The 24,604-nt window shown below is 44.3% G+C and overlaps 1 protein-coding gene and 1 pseudogene across 1 annotated transcript in view; one reads left to right on the forward strand and one right to left on the reverse strand.

Moving 5' to 3' along the window:
- Positions 1-2,388: 2,388 nt before the first annotated feature.
- LOC110548297 (small ribosomal subunit protein eS8-like) lies at positions 2,389-8,850 on the reverse strand (annotated as a pseudogene).
- An 8,197-nt stretch (positions 8,851-17,047) lies between these two features.
- The window catches only part of LOC110548312 (glutathione S-transferase-like), a 41,400-nt gene continuing 33,843 nt past the window's right edge, over positions 17,048-24,604 (forward strand). Inside the window, exons 1-2 of the mRNA XM_021636471.2 lie at positions 17,048-17,308; positions 18,826-18,957. The gene's annotated coding sequence lies outside the window, so the exon portion shown is untranslated. The remainder of the gene's footprint in view (positions 17,309-18,825; positions 18,958-24,604) is intronic.

Here is a 24,604-nt window from a genome sequence, read left to right on the forward strand (position 1 = left end):
CTTAGGTAGGTAACAAAAAAACCCTCAAATATGCTTTGCTCCCATCCTAGAAGTCAAACCCCACCTAACAGAGATGGGCAAGAGCTCGAGGTGCTGGCTGCCTACGGGTGGACATGGGGTCTTGTTCACATGCTGGTGTGTGTCTGCTTGTGACTGAGCTCTCCAACTATACTTGGTAGGCCAGGGATACTAAACCAGCTAAGGGTTGGGTTATGAGAACATATTTTTTAAATGAAAAATTCCCCACCCCCTTTTCCACCATTCCTCTTACTCTGGGAGCTGCTCCAAAACCTCTCCCTGCCTCCATCCCTGGCAACACCTGGAACTGTTTTATTCCCATTACATCAGGGTAGGGATGGTGCAGTACAGCCATGGGAACAAGAAGTCTGTTTCCTGCCTGCCATATATCAGAAGGACAGGCAAGCCAGCTTGTGAGTGTGGCCACTGTAGGTGTTCAGGGTAAAACAACAGGAAGGGGTACTGGCAGCCCATCTGACAGAGGGCTGATATCCAAAATATATAAAGAACTCAAGAAACCAGACATCAGCAAACCAAATAACCCAAGTAAAAAATGGGGTATAGATCTAAAATTATCAACATAGAAATCTCTAATGGCCAAGAAGCACTTATAAAATGTTCAACATCCTTAACCATCAGGGCAATGCAAATCAAAACAACCCTGAGATTCCATTTTACGCCTGTCAGAATAGCTAAGATAAAAACTCAAGCAACAGCACATGCTGGCAAGGATGTGGAGCAAGGGGAACACTCTTCCATTGCTGGTGCAAGTGCAAACTTGTGCAGTCCCTTTGGAAATAAATTTGGCAGTTTTTCAAAAAAGATTGGGAATAGATTTACCTTAAGATCCAGCTATTCCACTTCTGGGCATGTACCCAAAAGATGCTCCATCATGCCACAAGGACACTTGCTCAATTATGTTCATAGCAGCTTTATTTGTAATAGCCAGAAATTGGAAACAACCTAGACCTCCCTCAACCAAAGACTGGATAAAGAAAATGTGGTACTTTTACACGATGGAACACTATACTCACCTATTAAAAACAATTACATCATGACATTTTCAAGGCCAATGGATGGAACTAGAAAAGATCATCCCGAGTGAGGAAACCCAGATCCAGAAAGATAAACATCATACTCACTTATAAGTAGATATTCACAGTTAACTAAAGGATAATCATGCAACAATCCACAGACCCAAAGAGGTTAAGTATCAAGGAGGACTCAAAGTGGGAGGTGTGAATCTCACTGAGAAGGTGAAATAGACTTTATCGGTGGACAAGGGAGGGGACTGGACAGGGGTGGGAATGGGAACAGGCAGGATCGGTAGGGGAAGGAGGGAGGGAAAGCATACTGGGAGAGACGACTGAAAGAGAGGGCATCTCTGGAGTATTTAGAAACCTAGGGCAAAGGAAACTTCCAGGAATCTATGAGGGTGGCTCTAGCAATGGGTGATATGGAGCTGGAACAGACCAACTCCTGTAACAAGGCAATTCTTCCAACTGGGACACAAATCCAGTCACAAGTCCTTTGACCTACAATTTGTCCTGCCTACATGATGTGCTGGGGTAAAAGATTGAGTAGAAATTAAGGGAGTGGCCAACCAATGGTCTCCATCTTGAGACCTATACCATGAGAGGGAGCCCACTCCTGACACTGTTGATGATATTCTGTTACACTTGCAGACAGGAACCTAGCATATCCATCATCAGAGAGAGTTCACTCAGCAACGGATGGATCCAGATGCGGAGACCCACAGCCAAACATTAAGTGGAGCTTGGGGAATCATGTGGAAGAGAAGGAGGAAGGATTGTATGAGCCAAAGGGATCAGGACACCACAAGAAAATCCACAGAATCAACTAACCTGGGCTCATAGGGGCTCACAGACACTGAACTGGCAAACAGGGAGCATGCATGAGACTGACTTAGGCCCTCTGCATATATGTAACAATTGTGCAGCTTGGTATTCATGTGAAACTCCTAACAGCAGGAACAGGGTCTGTCTCTGACTCTGTCACCTGCCTTTGGGACCCTATCCTCCTACTAGACTGCCTTGTCAAGCCTCAGTGGGAGATGTGCATAGTCTTACTGCAATTTGATATGTCAAGGCTGGTTGGTATCCACACTAGGTCTTCCCTTTTCTGAAGGATGTGAGTGAAGGGAGGAAGGACTGGGAGGAGAGTAAAAAGTGGAAACTACAGTCTGGATACATAGATTAATTAAATAAAAAGGAGTCCTGAACTTGAGATTTACATTTCTGGTGATATCTTGTAAGTCATTATGATTTTGTCTTTCAATGTATGCCTTGAAAAGTCACTAAAATGATGGGATGTGATCCAAGGGCTTTGGGCCTTGAAGCCTGGGCACTCTCATTCCCTGCAGACTCCCATGGTGGCTACAGGCTGTGCCAACTTGACCTCTCTCCCTAGGCTCGTTCTGTTGTCCCTTTTATGGCTGTTAGAGACCAGGGCACTGATACATGCAAGGCCACGTTTGCATAGGGAAAATACTGCATCATGGGAGAGGCAAAGACAGCAGTCAGTCGTTCCTAAGCTCTGGGTGCCTTGGCTGTTTGCTGGAGTCCTACAGCCTCAATCTAGGAACTGAATGTGTTCAGCCAGGAAGAATACTTTCCTTTGAGATTACCTGCCTGCTGTGGGCTCACAGAAAGAGGAGGTTGACTTCTCTAGTCCTCAGCCTTCAGCTTTCCTTTTGCTGTAGTTCTAAAAGGTCCTGACGCAGGCCTGGAAGACCCCACAGAGACCTATGCAACCAGAGCTTCAGGGAAATGCAGCTCTGTTGATAATCACTCTCCCCAGCATTGTGCGGGGACATTCATCTCAGGCACCTCAAAGAAAGTAAGGAGCTGAGGGGAGAGTGAGGTGAACTGGGAATCTCAGGCTCACCAGGTTGTAAGAGTCACCAAGACAGCTGAAGTCAATAGAGAAAAGAGCAGGCATGCTTCAGGGGAGGCCTGAATAAGCAGATGATGATTCAGACCAAGTGACCCACCACCGGGAGAGTGTGTCTAAACTCTGCAGTGATGGATTAACCTCTTGTTCTTGGGTGATACGGAGGCCTGAAGTAGAAGATAAGTTAGGATATTAGAAAAGAAGGAGTATTAAATTTGCTATATCTGAGACTGAGGTTGATACGCAGTATAGCTCAAAAAGGGAAACTGAAAGGGGTTTAGACCATTCAAGGGAAAGCTCTCTCATCAATGAGAGCTAGGCAGAACGGGAGAGACTGATCTTGCCTGGCCAGCAGGCTGCTCCAAATTCTCAACGGTCAAGGAACACAAAGACTGATAGTGGTAGAAGCTACTGAAGAAATAGAAAAGATTTTCAAGGCCTGGCTTCTCTGCATTGTGTTTTAAAAACATTTGTTTTATTGGTTTCCCATAGTGAGGGGAACAAGGACTATTTCTAACAGGAACTCAATGACTGGCTCTTTGACCTCCCCACCCCCCCCCCAAGGGAGGAGCAGTCCTGTTAGGCCACAGAGGAGGGCTTCGCAGCCAGTCCTGAAGATACCTGATAAAACAGGATCGGATGAATGGGGAGGAGGTCCCCCCCTATCAGCAGACTTGGAAAGGGGCACGGTGGAGATGAGGGAGGGTGGGATTGGGAGGGAATGAGGGAGCGGGACACGGCTGGGATACAGAGTTAATAAAATGTAACTGATAAGAAAAAAAAAAAAAAAAAAAAAAAAAAAAAAAAAAAAAAAAAAAACAACAACATTTGTTTTATCCTGGTACGGTGGTGCAGGCCTGTAGTCCCAGCCCTCAGGAGGCTGAGGCAGTTCATGAGTTTGAAGGCAGCCTGGGACACATGCCTCCTCCTCCTTCTCTCCCTCCCTCCTTCATTTCCTCTCTCCTCACTTCTTCCCTCCTCTGTTTCTGTCTTTGTCTCTCTCTGTGTGTCTCTGTCTGTTTCTGTCTCTGCCTCTCTCCCTTCTTCTCCTCGTGCTTGCATGTTTCTTTTTACTTAATCTGGAACAACACTTTCTTAAAGCAATTTAGCTAGGTGTTTTGGGGAAATTTTTTAAAAACTGATTGCTAGGGTAACATGAGGATGCTGGGCATCTAGGGGCAGCATCGGGCACCGTCCAATACCCAGCATTGACGGAAAAAAATTGCATGTTTCACTTTCCTTTTCTTAAAATCTCTTCATTTAATTTTCCCATAATAAACATACTTTGATGTACAATTATTTCAAGCTGAGATTTTTTTTTTTCAATGAAAGGTAACTCAGGGTTCCTCTAGTAAAGATGAACTTACAACTGCAATCCACCTCCCCCTTCCTTGTTTTTGGAGTGGAGAAAAAAAAAACAGAGGAAATTAAAAAGAAAGCAATTCAAACAAACAAACAAACAAACAAAACATAGACAGTGCCTTTCTCTTCCTCATCAGCTTGAGAATCAAGCCACAAAGGAAAGGTCAAACATTCTCAGTTAGTAACCAGAAGCAAAACTGGGACTCCTGAAGGGGACCAAGTCTTCAGAGGACCAAAGCCATCTCAGAGCCCTACTCACAGAAAGTAACCACAGCAGCCCCTGTGATGTCAGGGCTAAACTCTCCCTTTTCCAGTGAAAATTCTTGCATAACTAAACAAGTTCCACATTGCAGTGAAAGACGCGACGAGTTGAAACAAGTGCTACTATGTCAGACATGCCTGGCTGGTACCCTGGGGCTCCCGGGGGCTTAGATTCGACTCATGGAAGGTTTTAGCTTCTCTATGTAGCGTCAAAGCTGCCGTGAGAGAGAACGCCCAGTATTGATGCAACTCACCTCTGTGCTAAACCAAGACAGAACAGGCTATTCAAGAGGCTGAATCGTCCGGGGGAACGATGAAAGCCAGACTCAGACACAGTGGTGTCTGATGACTAAGGCTAGATAGCTGATTGTTCCTTCAGAATCAGACAGAGAGGGGAAAGCGTCTTTAGAAGGGGTCACATCCCGACACATTTAGAAGACCTGCTTGGCTGCGTGCCCTCTGCATTGATGGAGCCTCCACTCAAAGACAGCTGGATGTGGTTCTCAGAAGCTCACGTTTCCTCCGTTTCGGGGATCCCGTTTAGCTCGTGATGGGAATTTTGTCTTTATCAGCATCGTCGTTCAAAATCCACCACAAAATCCAAAGAGCAGAGGAATCCCTTCAGGGTGTTTTATGTCAGGACTCAGCAGGCCCTTCTCTCCCGGGAATCCCATCCACAAGCAGCGTTCCCACTGGTCCCTAAGGTCCTCATCAAAGCTAGACCCGAAAATGTAGATGAGCTGGAGTTTGTTTTGTGTTGGAGCCACTAAGTTCTGAAGCAGTCACTGGTCAGAGCCGCTTAGCGCGGAGGAGGCAGAGATAAAGGTCTGCTGTTCAAGTACTTGGAGCTTTCTAGCATGCAAACTTCAATTGGACCCAGTAATTAATGTGCAGCCACTGAGGGGAAGCAGGCAGCTGCCTTTTGAAACGCAGGGCTCATCCAGTTTCGGTGGTGACTATCAACTAAAGGATATGTTTGTGTCAAGAAGTTTTTCCAATTTTGTTTTGTTTCATCTTAATCCACAAATACAAAAACGGAGGGGCAGAATTTAAGAAAGCGTAACCAAACTAGGGTGATCTAAAGTTTCTAGAGACATAGAAACATTTGGGTTTTCTAAGATGTACCTGATTTAGGACCGGAGAAATGACTCAGAGGTTAAGAACACTTGCTGTTCTTCCAGACAGCCCAAGTTTGACTCCCAGAACCCACATGGTAGTTCACACGCATTTGTAGCTCGTTTCAGGACATCTGATGCTTCCTCCATGGGAACCAGTCACATAAGTGGTACACACGCGTGCAGGCAAAACATATAGATTAAAAAAAAAAATAACAGTGGCAAGAAGACCGATTGTGAGAGGTTGTGATTCTGTGGTAATGTTGGGTGAAGACATATCCTTATTTTTCCCACTCAATGCAGTCATGAAACATCAAGAGATTTGCTTCAAAAGTGAACAGCAGCAGATGGATTGTGCAAAGACCAGGACTCAATTACTATTGTCGTGGTGGCAATCTTCCCACTATTTTCTGCTCTGGGGTCCCCTGGTTTGATCTCCAAGTGACCCTTGGACATAGCAGTGGGCACTGTTAGGCAGAGCCGGTTGAAGAAGTTCGTTCAGATGTAGGAGGAAAAATGGGGGTTATAAATTCTTCATCTTAGTTTTTCTTTCTTTTCTCTACAACAGCTCTTAGAATCCTGCTTGTGATGGTCCCTCCAACTCTGAAGTGGAGGGGGAAATCTCTGGTTGAAAAGGATGATAAAAAGTTCCTGGTTTGTTTTTAGTTTGTCCTTACCAATAGACCCTAGTAATAAAGAATCTGTTTTCCCTCCTCCTCCTCCTCCTCCTTTTATTCCTCCTCTTCCTCTTATTCCTCCTTCTCTTTCTCTTCATCTTTTTCTTTCCCTCCTTCCTTACTTCCTCTCTCCTCATCCTTTTCTTTATCCTTCACCTTTTCCTCCTCCTTTTCTCCTTCCTCCTCTTCCCTCTTCTCTCCTGTCTCCTTCTCCCCTGATTCCCTCTTCTCTCTGTTCCAACTTCCTTTTGTATAAGGTTTCAGATGTAACCCAGTTCATTCTGAAAGTATTATGAAGTCCAGCTACCAGAAGACACCATAAAATCTTCCACCAAAGGAGAGAAACAACCAACAGTCCTACCCAGCTATGATACCCACAAAACACAGTGACCAGCATGGCATGATAACTTCAAGAGTGCAGTAACAGCACACATACCTTGATGGTAACCAACTACTCTCTACTTGGATATAAGACCCTAGTAACAAGAGGAAAACTGTTCCTGGTGCTGGAAACCCCGCCAACATAGGGTTAATGGAGCCACAAATTTTGGAGGAGACCCTATAATCATCACTTTACTAAACTGGCACCATCTCCAGCTACAGTCTAAATATTGGTCATTACACCCACAGATATGTACAGTCCTCACCCTTCATCAGAGAATCCTCTCTTTGCAACATCTGGAGAGCTTTACAGAAAGCCACGGCCAATCAGAATGCAGAGTAGTTGTGGCTCCTAGTTCCAATGGCTACATCTACAATACTCCTAAGGTTCGAGGAACATTTCCAAAGAGGAAGTGGAAAGATTGTAAGAGCTAGAGGATCAGGGACTTTGCTGTGAGACCTGGTAATGTCAGACGCTGTGCTCATAAAGTCTCACTAGCATGACTGCCTAACTATGAGCTGAACAAGGACAACAATAGACATGGAAAAATGGACTTGGAAAAAACTACAAGTTCTCAATACCACACGATAAAGTAGGTGCAACCAAGCGATGCAGAAATTGGGATAAATAGTCTTCCCCGGGGAATTCCAATTAGTTATCCAATACCAAATGGCCAGCCTTGAAAACATACATATAAGTAACGTTATACAGACTGAGCAGGTTACATTTAGAACTATATGTATATACGTATATCCATGCAACATCAATCAATGAAAAAAAGTGACCGTGAATTTTACAGAGATCAAGGACAGGTTTATAAAAGTGTTTCGAAGGAGGAAGAAAAAGAGGGAAATGATGTAATTATACTATAATCTCAAAAATAAAGGAAAAATTAAAAAGAGAAAGATTTGGGGTCAGTGAAGTCTCCTCAGGGTTAAAGAGAATGTGTTGCTCTTTCAGAGGACCAGAAATCAGTTCCCAGCACCCACTTCACAACTGTCTGTAACTCCAGCTTCCTCGGATCTTCTGCCCTCTTCTGGCTTCTGGAGGTACAGACAGTCACATGCATGCAAGCACACACATGTATACATGCTTGCATGCGGGCACACACACAAATAATAAAATGAATTTTAAAATGAGAAGTACACAATAAAATAAGTGTATTTTATTGATGAATTTCTGTATTCCAGACGTAGCTGTAAATTCTCACTTAGTTCAGTTCCAGATTTCAGAAGAGTTAGGTTGTAGGAGGAAAAATAATTTTCTTGCTGATATTATTTTTTTCACTTCTCTTTACAACTATTTTCTTCCTTTTTGATACATATTATTTATGTCTTACCTGAAAGTTTAATAAGGTTATGTGCCTGTTGATTAACCGTGTCTATAAGGTGAATAACACTTGATCATGGTGAATAATCACTTAATATATAATATATGGTTTGGCCATATTTTGGTGGAAATATTTATGTCTTTCTTCAACAAGATTACTTGCACTTTTTGTTGTTGTTGTTGATTCTTCTGCTGCTCTTGTTTGCCAGATCTTGATGTTTAGATAATGAGGCACTTATAAAAGATGTTCAAAAACTTTAAATCTTCACATTTTTGGAATAAAGTTAAAAAAAAGATGGAATCTCATAGCTTGCTGTGCTGGAACTGCTCCTACTGAAGCCTACTGAATTTGGGGCTCTTTTTTCTGTGATCTTATTTCTTCCGAATTTTCTTTGACCACTTTTTGCTTAAGATCTCTTCCCCCTCAGAAGTCAGCTTGGCCCCCTCCTGTGACCCAGGAGGACCTGTACCACTGTCGGTATGGTGTGCTGTCAATAAGAACAACGCAGTTCTTCACCAGGGTCTTGGTGCGGACAAGCTCGTTATTGCATGCGTTGCACACAACATCAATGATTCTCGTTTGAGTACAACACGCGGAGCCCCAGGAATTCCCCATATCCAATCTGAGGGCACGGTACTCCTTCCCGCCTCCGAACTCGGACTGTGTGTATTTGTATGCGGTGAGGGCCATGCTTGGTGTCGGCAGCAGGCCGTCCCAGCTCATACTTCCATTTCCTTTTCTCTCGGCCCCTGTCTTGTGGTGCTTGTGCCAGTTGTCCCAAGCGATGTTCATGGCTTGGTGCAGGATGGAAAGAGCTGTTTGATTTTTTGATATTTATTTTTAGATAAAATATCCCCCTGGTTTCTTTCTCATCGGGTTTGTTATTGGTAATCAAAAGCTTCTGGCTTTTGTAGGTTGACTTTGTTGGAAGTATTTATCAGGTCTAAGGGTTTTTTGGTTGAGTTTTAAGGATCTTTTTAAGTACAGCCTCATGCCATTTTCAAAACAGAGATATTCTGATTTCTTTTTCTGCTTTATTCTTCTCATCTTTTTATATTGCTTCAGCTAATACTTTGAACACTCTTTTGAGTAAAAACACTGAGAGCTGGCATTCTTGTCTCACTCCTTATTTTAAAGGAATTAGAATAAAGCATGCAAACAGTCACTTGGTATTTTTTTTTACAGCCACATGTGTATCTACAAATATCACAATATAGAAAGATTAATTTAGAAAGTGCCTCTCATGCCTGTGTTGCTCTTCATATTGATTAAATTATAAAGCCTGGAATTGGGAGCCAGACATTAGTACTTTCCAACGTGATCTGGTTGACGGTTGGGAATCATTGACTTAGGCAGCACAGATCCAAGAACACCTCTGAGAAGATGAACAAAAAGAAGAAGAAAAAGAAGAAGGGGAAGAAGAAGATGAAGAAGAAGAAGAAGAAGAAGAAGAAGAAGAAGAAGAAGAAGAAGAAGGGGAAGAAGAAGGGGAAGAAGAAGGGGAAGAAGAAGGGGAAGAAGAAAGAAGAAGGGGAAGAAGAAGAAGGGGAAGAAGAAGAAGAAGAAGAAGAAGAAGAAGAAGAAGAAGAAGAAGAAGAAGAAGAAGGAAGAAGGAAGAGTAGGAGGAGAAGAAGGGAAGAAGGGTGGCACCATTTTTTTTTTTTTTTGTGAAAGTGAGCTATGAAGAAGCATCCAATTTTCATCTGACCACATCCCATGGACATTCCTTGTTTATTTGCAGGTTCATGTGCATGTAAGTTCAGGTGTTCTCTGTCCATGGGGGTGGAGTCACACGTGGTTGTTAGGTCTCAACAACTGTGGCATGTGACACTCAGTATGGTTGCTCCTTCCCAGTATTTGCCCCCTACCCTAAACCCCTCCCCTGGAGGGACTGGGCTCCTCCCAATCCCCCCACTTCCACCAGATCCCTATATAACTCAGTCTCTTGGTCTCCTGGCCCAGGTGGCCTCTCTTGGTCTGTGGCTCCTCCCTTGCTCTCCTTTCCCCCCATCCTCTCATGGTCAGGTTTAGGCTGCTGGCCATGTTCAGCCCGGACTCTTCCCCTTGCTGCTTTCTCTCTTAAATCTATAATTAAAAATTCCACCCTTTAGGAGTAGTGTCCTCCTTTTAGTTCGTTTTTTTCATTCAGTTGTGAGCCTCCTGATGTTGCTGCTTGGGAGCCAACTTTGGGTCCCCTGGAAGAGCCGTACATGCTCTTAACCACTGAACCATCTCGCCAGCCCCTCTAACTCTTTGTTCAGACTAGCCCGAGATTGCACAATTTCTGTGAGGAATGCCAGAGCCCTGCCTGGGGTATCACGGATGTGTTAATTCCTCAACAGCACCCGGGTAGCTTTTCCAGTGCCTTTCACAGTCGCGTCCCTTCTTTCCAAGAAACTTCTTAGAGGTTCCCATTCAACCTATTAAGACAAGCCGAATGTTACATAACAACATAAAAAACAAAGGAGAGGAAACAGGCTAGAGTCTTTCTTGTCATTAAAACTTGTAGCAGACTGGAACCTGATAGTCCGTACCTCCCTCCCCCCCTCCCCCCCGCTGTATCATCAAGAGGTGGACATTTCTAGATATTGTTTGCTTCTTCTTTGTTTTCCCTTAAGCTTTCTCCTGGGACTCCTCCTTCTGGATTGAAAACACCTTTCACCCCATTCGTGGAGTACTCTATGGAGGAGGGGCAACTTTACCAGAGACAACGATACCGTTTTCCTCAAGGATGTCAGCTGTATTGCATTAAGTCTACTTTGCTCAGAAAGACTTGGGAAAGAAATATACACTAACCCTGTACGTCAGGTTTTCTTCCTCACCACCTGCTTTTCTATTGATGTTTGTATTCTAAGAGTCAAAAGAAAAGGTGCAGCCCTGTGGAGATTAACAGTCTAGGAAATTTGAGTTATCTCAAATTTGTTTCTTTATTTTCAAGAATTTTATTTTTGGGTGAGATGAAATTCTCCCCGTGTGCTAGTGAACATTTGTAATCCACTGAATGTGGAGAAGAACATCCTTTTACCTTTAAAGTTAATTTTATTTATTCTGAGTATGTGTGATGGTGCACGTATGTGGGTATACTCATGCCATGGTGTGCCTGCGGAGGTCAGAGGACACCCTTGCATAGGTTCTGGAACGAAACTCATGGTATTAGGTTGTGCAGACACATCTTTGCCTTCTGAGACATCTTGCCAGCCCCTTCTTCCACTGTTAAGCAAAACCAACGAGTGAGGGGCCATATAAGCCAGATGCTCTTCTGGACTTGCATGTGAGCATACACACATAGCATTGAGTTCAGTAAATGACCAATAAAAAGCAAGCTGCACACACAGAAAAATACCTTTTTCCTCATGATGTGAAATTTCCACCCAGCAACATCTGGAGACGGCAAAGTCCAGGTGACTTGAATAGGTGATTTGGGGGCGGGAAACCATGCTCAGCTGAGGACCTTTATGAATACAGCTTGTTGCCCAATCAAGTCACTGCAGCCCCAAGCACTCTCGGGTTTTATCACCAATTTCAGAACCCTCTCCCCACCAGAACCCTTGTTCAACCCATTCCATGTATCCAAAGGGTCCCAAGCTTTGCTCCAAGTGGCTCATTGCTTCTTGGCTCCCTCTCAGACTTCAAGTTTCCCAAAATATGATACGCCTGCCTATGTCCCTCCCCCAAAGTCTATGAATTAGCATCCTGTTCATACCCAAATCCTATTCCAGAGCTAATAGAAAAAAGTAGCTGTGAAATAATAAATGCACCCTCAGAATCAGCAACTAGATGCTTTCTTTGGCCAAAATGTAGGCATCGTGCTATCACTTTAGTGGATTTTAGGGAAGAGGGCATTTTTTAGTCAAATGCCAACAAGCATATGATCATCAAACATGGCAATGCATCATGATAAAAAGTTTCTCATTTTAGAAGATTGGGACTTCTGTTGGACTTCACAAAGTTAACAATGCCCTTTGAAGTTACTTCAGACTCCTATCCTACTGTGTACTTAGCCCGTTTGTTCAACCTTCTTTAAGACAACAATGTTACAATCAACCTGGCTTGCTTTGGATTTGCCGGGTAATCACCTTTTACAACCTAAGATAATGTATAGCTGTAATCTTACTTTATGTTGGGCTCCATGCCTGACCTAGAACAATGCGTGTGTATTCTGATAATCATTTGCTGGAAGCAGCAAGAATAGAGGTTGAAAGCAATCTTACAAAATGAATATCCACCATAAATACTGAACCCAACATACAGCTGTTGATAAAAAAAATGATGTTTGCGATCTGGGTCAGCTGAGATCCGTTGGAGTCGGCAAGTTAACCTGTTGAAGATTTCTGCGAAGCATCCCCTCACTCCTTCCCCATGTGGTGTTCAGTGAATACAGAGTAAAACACTTTGTTAGGAATAGACACTCTCAGACAGACACACATTCACACAGTCACAGACAGACAGACGGGGACAGTCTTCAGACAGGCGCAGATTCAAACGCACACTGTGTATTTCCTACTGCGTATTTTCTGCTGTCTATTTCCTACCGAGTGTGATTTGTGTCATCGGCCCAGTGTTGTCCTTTGTAAGAGTGTGGAGAGCTACACGTGGCAAACTCAGGTGGAAGGACCACAGAGTCCCCACGTGTTCTTCCTAAGCCTGAATCCGATGCTTCCTTGCGTGGTCCGAGGTGAGCTGCGCGTTCCTTCCTCTGTAAGATGGGGATGGCAGTGACGCCTACCTCAGAGGGTGGCCGTGAAGGTGACAGCTGATATCTACAAATTCCTTAAAAGCGGTGGCCGGCAAGCAAAAGGTACTCATTATCAGCTGTTCTTATACCATTATTGTTGCCTTATTGGGATGTTCTCTGCCCTGAGAAAACCTTCATCCCCAGTGTTAGCTTTACAAAAGTCCATTATGAGTCAAGAGCCTGTACCGGTAATTCCCCACTGCTCTGCTCAAAGGTCTACCTTGAATCCTGTAACAGCTTTTCAGGAGGTTGTATTCCTTAAACAGGGGGTAGCGAAGAAATTGCGCACCTCTTTCACATGTACTTATAGATCACTATCCTACTTCGGAAAGGGTAAGAAATCGCCACGCTCAATGCAGTCCCGGCATCTTGCGCCCTCCGGTGCCCCTCTGTGGAACTGCAATGGAACGAGAAAACCATTATTTCCCATGTTTTATTCCCGAGGTCCTAATAAAAATTTCATGAAAATGAACTAAACGTGAAATTATATTTACATTTATTTTTGTCCTGCTCGGTCTAGTTTGACCGTTATCTCTTCGTTTTTTCCTTTGCAAATTTGGTTGTTTTCTTTATCTGTCATTTTCGGATGTTTTGGCTTTGATTGTTTAAATTTTTGTCCCACGCTTGTCTCTTTCTCTGTTTGGCAAAGGCCAGCAAGGAGTATGACGTGGCAAATGATTGTGTCCAGGGACAAGCGGCCCTGAGGGACCCCCGAAGGGAGGTGCCTTCAGGCAGGCTAAGGAGGAGCAAGCTGGATTTAGAGCAGGCGCTTAAAGCGGTGAATGGGAGCCACACCTTGTGTTGTGAAGACCGCGTTGACCAGAGAGGGCTTTGGGCAACCAGGGTTTGCCTCGTGTGTCCATTAAACTCAACACAAAGAGCCCCAGGACCCAGACCCAAGCTGTCCGTGACTGGAGATGGCATCTTAGGATGTGGGAAGGTTGACCAGCAGTTCTGTGGCAGGACTGTGGTGGGAGAAGCACCGAGTTAGCTGTACGTCAGAAGCAGCCAACAGTGAGCAGCCGACAATGCTGACCAGCCAAGAATCTACAGGAAATGGCTAGGCTCCCTGCCTGCCAGGACCAAGGACAAGCACCTGAGTCCAGAAAGTGGAGGCCCAACAGGTGAAAAGCGGCAGGGCCTGAGAGGGCCAGAGGCATCTCAGAGGTACAGCATTGATGGATTCTGCATGATTCTGGAGCCGCCTGGCTGAAAGAGTTGATGGACTGACCTGGCGGGAACCCCACCTGCCTGGCTCTTCAAAGTCTTCTACATCACTCCAACCCTCCCTCTAGTTGCTCCTACTACATTTTACTTGGGTACTGTTCTTAGTTAGGGCTCCATTGCTGTGAAGAGACACCATGACCATTGCAACTCTTAGAAAAGAAAATATCTCACTGAGGCTGGGTTACAGCTTCATAGGTTTAGTCCATTACCCTCATGGCAGCCTGCAGCCAGACACAGTGCTGGTGAAGGAGCTGAGAGTTCTTCATCTTGATCTGAAGGCAGCCAGAAGGAGACTGTATTCCGCAAGCACCAGTGGGGAGGCTCTTTTCCGCACTGGGTGGAGCTGCCTCAAGGAAACTCCAAAGCCCACCCCTACATGTCCTCCAACAAGACCACACCTTCTTGTGATTGATTTGAGAGGACTCAGCTAATTGTGGGTGCCATAAGAAAGCAGGCTGAGCAAGCCATGAAGAGGGAGCCAGGAAGTAGCGCCCCTCCATGGAAATCTGAGTCAGCTCTGCCTCCAGGTTCCTGTCCGGACTTCCCTCAGTGGGTAGACTGAGCTGGACTACTGACAAAGACTATTCAACCAATGTTGGAGTGATTCCAGAATAGGCTGCCAAAAGTGACACCAATAGGACTGGGTCATATGCTCTAGAAAGAGGAAAGCAGTGTCAAGAAGGACCCAGATTGGTTTGGATGAGGGACAGATGTGATCAAGTGTTCATGGGGGCAGGGGGAGTATAGTTTAGGGACCTGTTCCCACAGGGTATGGGCTTCAGTGTATGGCAAGATGACAGTTGGCATGTAGGACCTGTTTGTATGCACATTTGGGCACTGTGTTTACTACTTCACATATGAGTCTTAACAAGGCATTGGAGTATGATCTGAGATAGATATGTTAGTGCTAGTTACACAGAAAGAAACTGTTGTCTGCATTTTATAGGACATGTGAAGAAAGTTCTTCTCATCTCAGATTGGGCACTGTTTACAGACCAAAGAATGGATTCTACCAAAGTTTAACTTGGTAAGCCAGTGAATTTATTGGGGCTCACTCTAAGGAATAGGGATGCCTTAGAGGCAGCTGCATCACCCTAAGTCACTGCTCATAAACAGTTCATTTTTCGAGTTCTCTGAATGACTTGCAGGCAACTCAACATGGTGGAGACTATCCTCCTCTTAGAAGAGAGTCTTATTGTTTATATAAGGAGGGTGGAATCTATGAATCTGGTAAATTTCAGGAATTTCCTGAGACTTGTGAGTTGCTTACCTAGTGGCCTTGAGCATCCCATTAGAAGACAGGGTCTCCACCTTCCTGATGCTGCAATTCATGTTGTGGTGACCCCAACCATAAAGTTTTTTTATTGCTACTTGATAACTATAATTTTTCTATGTTATGAATCTTAATACAAATATCCAACATGCAGGATATCTGATATGTGACCCCTGTGAAAGGGTTGTTTGACCCTAAAGGAGTTGAGATGCACAGGTTGAAATCTACTCCTTTAAAATATCCTGAGTCTTAAGGAGCCTTCCTCCAGGAAGGAATGTTTCAACTCAGAGGATACTGTTGTACAACATTAAACATTAGTTAAAGGTGAGGGTAGGTATTGAAGTCATCCACTATTATTTTATCAGAACATATCTGGCTTCTTGTGGTCTTTGATGTTTGCTTATGAAATTAGGGCTTCAATGTTCATTGAATATATATTTATAATTGTTATATCTTCTTGGTGAATTTGTTCCCCTTATTGATAATGTAGTATCTTCTTTTATCTCTTCGAATTCTGACTTGAAGGATAGCCATGCCAACTTGTTTTTGGCTTCCATTCACTTGGTAGATTGTTTTCCATTCTCTGGCTCTCCATCCATAGGTGCCTTTACCCATGAGGTGTATTTCTTGGAGGCAACAAACATTTGGATCTAGGTTTTAAATCCAGTCAACCAGTCTGCATACCTTTATTTGGTGAGCCAAATTCGTTTACATTTAAAGTTATTGTAGAGAGGTATAATTTTGTTGGATGGATTATCGTTTTCTCTTTGTCTTCCCTATTCGGGCTGGGGCTTTGCTGACATGGACTCTATTGCTTGTTTTTGGGTTACTTCCCCCTGGCAGGGTTGCCTTGCCTGGCCTCAGGAGATGAGGATATACTCAGTCCTCATGTGACATGTGCTGGCAAGGGTTAATAAGGGGGAGGTGAGCTCCCCTTTTCTAGGGGGAAAGGGAGAGAGGAAGGGGGAAGGAAAAAAAGGGGGCACTGGAAAGAGAGGAATGAGGAGGCACCCTTGAGATATAAAGTAAATAAACATGGTTTAAATAATGTGCATCTAAGAGAAACATCACCCACCTGTTTTTATCTAGTAAGTTTTTAGTGACAAGGTGAAAGAGATCTTGCATCAACTAGTCTGAGACAAATTCTCTCAAAGGGAAAATTACTTTGCCAAAGGAAAGCTATGTATTCAGGCTGTAATGTTGGAACAGTGAAGACTTTTCAGAAGCTTCCTATTTTATTTTGAGTAGGGAAAGTGGTCTGTGAGTCTGAGGAGAGAGAGGGCTGCGGTGATGGTGGACAAGCAGGAGGTGGGAAGGGGAGCCAGGAGAACATGGACACAAACTTCAGGATGCGACGAAAACACATCCTTCCGTCTGGCTGCTAGTGCTACCATGACTCTCCCAGGGTTTGATTCCCTAGGACCAGTTTAGACTTCCCAGTTCTCAAGGTTCAGTCACATTACTTCCCCAAATACTTTGTGTGTGTGTGTGTGTAGTTAATGTATTTAAGGTTTTTTTGTGTTTGGGGGGGATTCTGTTATTTCCCACCCCACAGAATTCTGCGGCCTTCCTCAGTACCTGGACTGTTGTATAACAGACGGCAGTTTGTCCTAGGAACAATTTTCAGCCTAGAAAGGAAGATTGTAGTGGCGTGAGGATTTCCCAAGCGGCACAATTTCTTGTCAACTTAAGTTTCTTTTCTGGGAACTGAATTTTGTGCCCTGGACTGGCACAAAAATGCTTCCCAACTCTGGCGTTCTGTACCATTCCTCCGGGACATCTAAGGCTGGCAGTCCTGGCCTCACACAGAGCAGAATCTTAATGCTACGCCCACATCTGCCGAGATGGTGAGCTTAACTCAAGCTTTGAAACCAGATCAACTTGGACTCTGAATGCGTGTGTGTCAGTTTCCAGACACCTTGGCTTCGGCAGGGGTTCCATCTGGGTCCCTCGAAAGAAAAAATTCCCAGCTAAAACTCTTTCTTCTTTCTGCACTCCAGCCGACAGTTCAACAGGTAATGCACCTGCTGCAAGTGTCAGCCAGCCTGGCAGGAGGATCCAGCTTGGATTTTAAGAGCCAGTCTCGGGCTGTGACTCCTCTAAGCCGCTGAGCAGCACCCAGGCTCCTGGGCGGAGCTGGAGGAAGTGACCTGCTGGTGCCCGCTGCGGGGGGCCGGCCGGGTCCCCCAGGGTTAGAAAAGGTGAACCGCGAAAGTGCGGCTGGCTGCGTTCAGATTGCTTCCGGAAAGAAGTACTGCGCTTGCGCGTCGCTCTGTTTTTTTTTTTTTTTTCATTTTAACGACAGCTAAGGGCCAGGACAGCAGGTGTAGTGTATGCATCCCCACAGTGCAGACGTCCCTTTCCTGTATTGCCTTGCTAAGGTGCAGAAATAAACGGGGCTTTGCTTTCTCTCCCAGACCGCAAACCATGGTACCTAGACAGTCGCCTCCCTCCCCACCTCCGCCCCCATCCCCGCCTGGTGGACAATGTTCTAACTTCTCACAGAGCTAAATCTCCCGTCAACGAGGGCCTTCCAGCCTCCTAGTACTGGGGTCTTGGTGAAGGTGAGCTCACGAGGTCGGATCTTCTCAGAATCATACAGACCTGTCTTTCCTGTCCAGGGACCACAAGGGAACGTAATGATTAAAGCCTTGGCATGTAAAAATGCACATGAAAATCATAGCAGTTAGAGGATATGCCTAGACGTCATCACTTCTCCCTGGCCTGTCTTAGGCCAGGAAACACCAATCAGGGGTGGCTTCTACCATTACTTGACCGTAGAATAAAATACGGCCTCTTATAGAAAACCTGACGTTGAATTCTTGTGTTATTGAGCTTTCCCAGCTGGGAAGGGAGAGGGAGCAGACAGATGCGGGGAGAAGCCACTTCTCTCGCTCTTGTCTCTTCTTCATTTACAACCAGAGTAGTTTTTAAAAAAATCAATCTGAATTAGCATTACCTTTCTGTAGATACTTTTAAGTTCCCACTGCCTACAGAATGCTTCCTTGGCATCCCTTCCCATTCTCCGAGCACTGAGAGGCCATTTTGCTCCCAGGTGAGGCTCATTGACTGACCCTGCTTGGCAAATCCTTCTCACCTGGCCATATTTAACTTCCCTACCTTCCTGCTTCTCAGACTCTATGGGTTTCTCCTCTGATTCTTCACAGAGCCCTAGGAAGCTTCACAGAGCACCCAAAGACCACCCTAGGGCATGGGTCTGGGCTCTGGCAATTTCTCTCACATTTCCAAAGCCTGTGCCTGATTCAATCTTGATTCATTCATTTGTTTCTATAAAATACATTCATTCATATCACTCAGATGCTTCATATGGACCTTCTTTGGGTTCAAATATTAAACTAGACTAAACCAAATTGTATAACTGAAGATATTGGAGGGTTGAGTAGGAGGCAAAATGGCAGAATTATAAATTTGAAGAAATTTGTATCATGTTTAAGAAAGGTATCCTTGACGTTTAGACTAAAGTACTACGATAACATTAATAAGGTGACGTGGTGTCTCACGCTGTTTCCAGGTACTCCTAGAATAATAGGAGGAACATGCAGGACTGTATGTGAGTTTGTTTGGTTCCTGTCATACCTTTGCAGACATCTGAGGAGCCTGGAGACATGCATTCTGTTACACCCGTGAAGGTTGGGAGTCTGAGGTGAGTGTCCTTGGGTCCGCAGGGCTCTAAAAGCTCTCAGGAGAATCCTTTCTATGCCATCCTCAAAGTCCCTCCTCATACAGGCTAGAATACTTTGCTCCCTCAGGAAAAAGCCACTCAGCACATGGGATGTGGCTCCATCCTTCTAATCCCCGTTCCACCACCTTTCCTTGTTTGTGTCTGGTGCCTCTCCTAGGCAAGCACTTATCGCTAGATTTAAGGTTTATCTGGATAATCCAGACTACCATATAACACCCCTTAAGTGCACTCCCCAAGAACCTTTCCCTATATAGAGTCACAGTCACAGGATCCAGGGATTTTGAGATGGATCTGCTTGGGGAGGTGGGTGGGGACCATTTTAACTTATAAAAAAAAAAGTTGTTGGCAGGGGATGAACATTTGGGGGTTATTTTTTTTTTCTATTTGGTAGAAATTTGGTACATGCGCATTTTAAAGTTAACCTTAAAATAAATTTATTTCTTTTGCATTCTCTGTGTAGGGATGTTTTACCTGCATGTTATGTCTGTATACCACATCCATTACCCGGTGCCTGCAGAAACCAGAAGAGGGTGCCAGATCCCCTGAAACTGGAGTTACAGATGGTTTTGAACTACCACGTGGGTCCCAGGTTCTCTGAAAGAACAGCCAGTACTCTTAACTGCTGACCCTTTCATTGCTCCAGCTCCCTAAAGTTAACTTTCGGGGTTGCTTCTATGGTCAGGCTATATCCCACACTGTTAGCAATACATTGTCTGGGTCCTTCCGCCTCGCGTGCTTTGGAGAGTTCCTGTGCAGGTGAGGAGAAGCCCTGCCAGTACGGACTTTTGGCAGCTTTTCCATCCTTTCTGTTTGACAGCCTTGAGTAGAGGAAGCAGGCAAGTGGGACCAGCAGCAGGCGGTGCCCTCTAGTGTTAGAAGTTTGTATAGCTCTAGGGATTCGGGTGTTCCCAGCCCTTGGTGGATGATGATCAGTGTTTGAGCTACTGGGCCTACAGCAGCAGCTCTCAACCTGCGGGTCGAACAACTCTTTCATAGGGGTCGCCTAAGACCATTGGAAATATCAGATGTTGACGTTATGGTTCATGGCAGTGGCAAAATTATACTTATGAAGTAGCAATGAAAATAATTTTGTAGTTGGGGGTGACAACTGTATTAAAGGGCCGCAGCATTAGAAAGGTTGAGAGCCTCGTGGTTGAAAATTTGCCTTCTCTTTGGAGCTCTTCTAGTGGCGTAGCTTGCAGGGTTTTATTTTATTTTGTTTTGTTTTTCCAGACAGGGTTTGTCTGTGCAGCCTTGGCTGCCCTGGACTCACTTTGTAGACCAGGCTGGCCTCGAACTCACAGTGATCTATCTGCCTGCCTCTGACTCCCCAAGTGCTGGGTTTGAAGGTGTGTACCACCATGCCTGGCTGAGCTTGCAGTTTTTATTCCATAGTTGTCATAGCCTTTTTAGTATTCTTTTCTTCAGTTTCTGCGTCCTGGAACCCCAACCCCCATCCTGGCCCCTGCTCTCTGCTCTCTCTTTTGGAGACAGGGTCTCATGTAGCCCATGCTGGCCTTGTACTTGAACTAGCCAAGGGTGGCCTTGAAACTTGTGATCTTTCTGAAGTTGCTAGGATTACAGGCCATGCACCACCATGCCTAGTTTTATGTGTTGTTGGAGCTTGAATTCAGGGCCTCTTCTGCGCAAGATAAGCATTCCGTCAACCAAACTATATCCTTAGCCCTTCAGCCTCAACATTGTATCTTCCCCACAACCTCACTTTCTGCATTCTCCGGTCCCTTTTCTTGTTACCCTGGCTGGTCCCTTGAACTCGAAGCTGTCTTTTCTTGTCATGACGTCCTTCCATTGCCACTGTGGGAGACGCTACTCATTGACCCGCCACTGCTGTTGCTGCTCTTACAGTTGACTTTTCCCTTTTGAGGTCGCAATTAAATCTTGAGACGCTTCAGTTAGATTTTTGCTTTCTCTATGTGACTGGCTTTTTCAAGAAATGGAGTTGTATGGTTCTCATGAGTGCAACGGAGACTTGCAGCAACTGTCGAGCCTCTGTTTTCAGCTCAGCCGGAAGGCAAAGTTTGTAAAACGCAACCATTCGAAGAGCTGGAATACTTTCTTGCTATGTTTCCAAGTAAGATGCAGGACTTTGGGCAAACAAATAGGAATTATCGATCCAAGTATGTCTCAAACGTTGCATGGGCCAAACTTAGAGCAAAGGGTCGTTTCTCTGAAATAAATAAACAGGGGTGCCCAGATGTAGAAACTGTTTGCATGCTTTCCTTTCTCTGCCTGACTCACAAGGACTTACTGGCCTCTGCACCTTTATAAAAGTTGTTGGCTCTGATTAGTCTGTTTTATCTTCAGCTGCTGTTATATTGTATTTCTCAATTTAGACCTTCCTTGAAGTATTATGACATTACTTATTTAATAGATTTTGTGCTCTTAAGAGCTGAGCTTTCATCTTTTGTGAGTTAAGTCCCTAGAATTTTGAGAGCTTCGGCACATCTCCTTCTCCCTGGAGCATAGGGCAGATTTTAAGCATCGTTGAGGCACTGTTAAAAAAAATCAGTGGTAATTGTTAATAATATCTCCTCCAGGTTGTTACTATAAGCACACCTTCTTTGGTTCATGTTCCTCGGAATAAGCAAAGACTTTGATGTCTCTCACTGCTTTAAACAAAAGAACTGTCAGCCAAAGAGCCAGCTAAATACTTTTTTTCTCATTTTGAACTCCCTGCAGATGCATGGAGGAAACTACAGCAACCATTTCCACCTGGGCCAGAGGGGGAACATTTCTTCCCACTTGTAACCCATCAAAAGCAGTTTGCTTTATCAGTTTTAATCATTTGTTGAGAGCATTAACGTTTTGTTTATAAGAAAGACTTAAGAAAGCTGAATGCAGAACTGCCTTGGCTGGGCTCAATCAGTATGTGTCTAATGATTGAGCGAGCATGTCTATGTCAACGCAGGCATGCAGCATACGTGGAAGCGAAGCCGAAGACTCACCATGTGTTGCTTTTCTGCATCCCATTATCCCTTGTTGGATTGCCACAAGCATTTTGGACACCACTGTCTGTGAAGGTGATTGCTTTTAAATAGAAGTTACTTTGAAGCCTCAGAACTGCATTTGAGCAGGTCTCTCTAGAATCCCCAAATATCTTCATCTATAATATAAAAATATATAAGATGTCCTCTTAGGGGATATTTTTAGGGAAAAGTGAAGACAGATTTGTGAATACGCATTGCTTGTCTGATAATGAAGAACTTTTGGGGTCCCCTTTATAACCTGTAACAAGAAATCAGCAGCATCCTTTTATGCTTGGTAAATACAATGAAATTCAAACAGTAGAGGTTGAGCACAAAGTCTAAAGAGGCAAGATAGAAGCTTGCTGTCAGAGCCCTGAAATCAGGGCAGGGGGCACCACTGTTTAAAAAAAAATCTCATAAAACAGCATTGTAGGCCTTTTGCAGTTAAGCTTTGTCTGCTCAGTTGAATGGTTCTTGGCCCAGAGCCTTGCTTTTGTCAGGGCTCTGACGAGTTTCTTGGACGTCCACTGCTGTGGGTACCACACCCTCTTTGCTTATAGTGCTCACTGTAAATTTTCATGTCTGCTGTTGGGGTTGCTGTGATAGCAGACATTTGCATTTAACAAACCCAATATTCATTTTCATTAACTGCCATGTAAAGATAATAGCAACTTCATAGGTACAGCATGAATAATAGAGACTTTATCAAGGGAGGCTGGTGGGGACATTAGGAGGTTTGCAATGTATTTGTGTTTCCTTGTTCTTGCTTTCCCCACACAGACATGGCCACAAGTGCTCACCTGTTAGCCTGACAAGAGCACTAGCATTTTAACCAATATTTTGTTTTAGTGCGTGGTTGGCTGCTGCTGGGTAGCAAGAATCCAGGAACCCATTTAACTGTCATAAAGAAGTAAACGTCTTTATTCTAGTTGATGATATCCAAGCATCTATCATAAAATGCATTTTTGCATTTTTTTTAATATACTCATGTTTAGAGAAACAGAGACTTATGACAAGGCAAGCAAGCTCATTCTTCATTGTTTCAATTCACAGGGCAGAACAGAGTCTGTCCACTGGCTCCTGGCTGCAGCTGGAGGAGCAGTGGGTGCTAAGATGAGCCATCTTAAGTTGGACCTGAGTTGACTGAATGAAATACTTTCCTCTCATAAGCTACATGATTCATTTATTGAGTCATTTATTAAGAGTTGTAGTTGGAATACCAGATTTCAACTATGAAGAGATTCACAGGCTTGTCCTAAGAAATCATTAAATATTTCTTCTGATCAAGGAGAATGAGTTCAAAAGAAACATAAGAGACATCATTTTATGGAGCTTATTTGTGCTTACACAAACTGAAAAGTAATCTGTCATTTAAACAACACTTGGAGATGTGGGTACTGAGTGATGGCACTGAATTACTGTTTTTGTTGTGATTGTGTATTAGATTTATTTTTTCACATTATTCCTGTGCTTTAAAGAAACAAATTATTGGCATGTGAAATATGGTCATGTGTTTATTAATAATGGGGAAATGATCTGAAAAATATCTCACTCATCAATTTATGTAATTTTTATGCATTTGTTGTGTGTGTGTGTAGGTCAGAATTCATCTTGTGGGAGTGAGGGCTTTCCTTCTGCCATGTAGGTTCTGGGGCTAGAACTCAGATTGTCATTCTTGACAGCAAGCACCTTTACCCAGTGAACCTTCTGTGGTGGTTTGAATGAAAATGTCACTCTACTTCCCACAGACTCACAGGGAACAGCATTGCAGGTCCTGGGAATCGAACCTTTGTCCTTTGGAAGACTATCTGTTTCTCTTAACCACTGAGCTGTCTCTCCAGCCCCTGGACCCTTATTTTGAGTTCTGTATAGATTCTGGTTATGCCATGGAAATTTGAGGTGGGCTAAGTCCAAAATTGTTTTGTGTGTGTGTGTGTGTGTGTGTGTGTGTGTGTGTGTGTGTGTGTGTAGGACCAGAGATCAATATCTGTTTTCTTCCTTTATCACTCTCTACCTTACTTTTTGAGACAGGGTCCCTCACTGAACCTAGAGCTCACAGATTGGCTATCTGGCTAGTCCATGAACTTCCAGGATCCTCCTGTCTCTGCCTCCCAGAGCTGGGGTTATGGGAGCATCCTGCCATGCCTACCTTTTGATAGAGGTGCTGGGGATACAAACTGGAGCCTCCTTGCTCATGCAGCAGGCACTTTGCATTGAGCCGTCGACCATCCTCTTATTTTGTCTTTTGCTTTGGAAAGACTCAGATGTAAGCTCCCTTTTGTATTGCAGCTCCTGTTTCCCGATTCTGTGATCCCGCTGTCCCACACCACACAAGGTCCTGAGCTTTTCCTTGGTTTGTTTGAATTGGTCTTTATCCACCTGATTTCCCATCCTCGGCTTCTTCACCTCCAGCTTTCTGGTTTTGTCAATCCTTTGGCAATTCTGCCCTTAGAAAATTTCAAACCAATTGAATTTGCAGAGTTGATTTGAGCCTCGGATGGTACGCGACTGTTCGTGCCTGGTGTTGCAGCCCTGTTGCAGAGTTTTCTTAGTAAGTGCATGACCCTGGGTTCAGTCTTTAGCCCTGGAGGGAAGAAAGGGTATGGTTTATTAATTGGGCA

This window comes from Meriones unguiculatus, chromosome 16 (assembly GCF_030254825.1).
Source record: "Meriones unguiculatus strain TT.TT164.6M chromosome 16, Bangor_MerUng_6.1, whole genome shotgun sequence".
NCBI classification, from domain to species: domain Eukaryota; kingdom Metazoa; phylum Chordata; class Mammalia; order Rodentia; family Muridae; genus Meriones; species Meriones unguiculatus.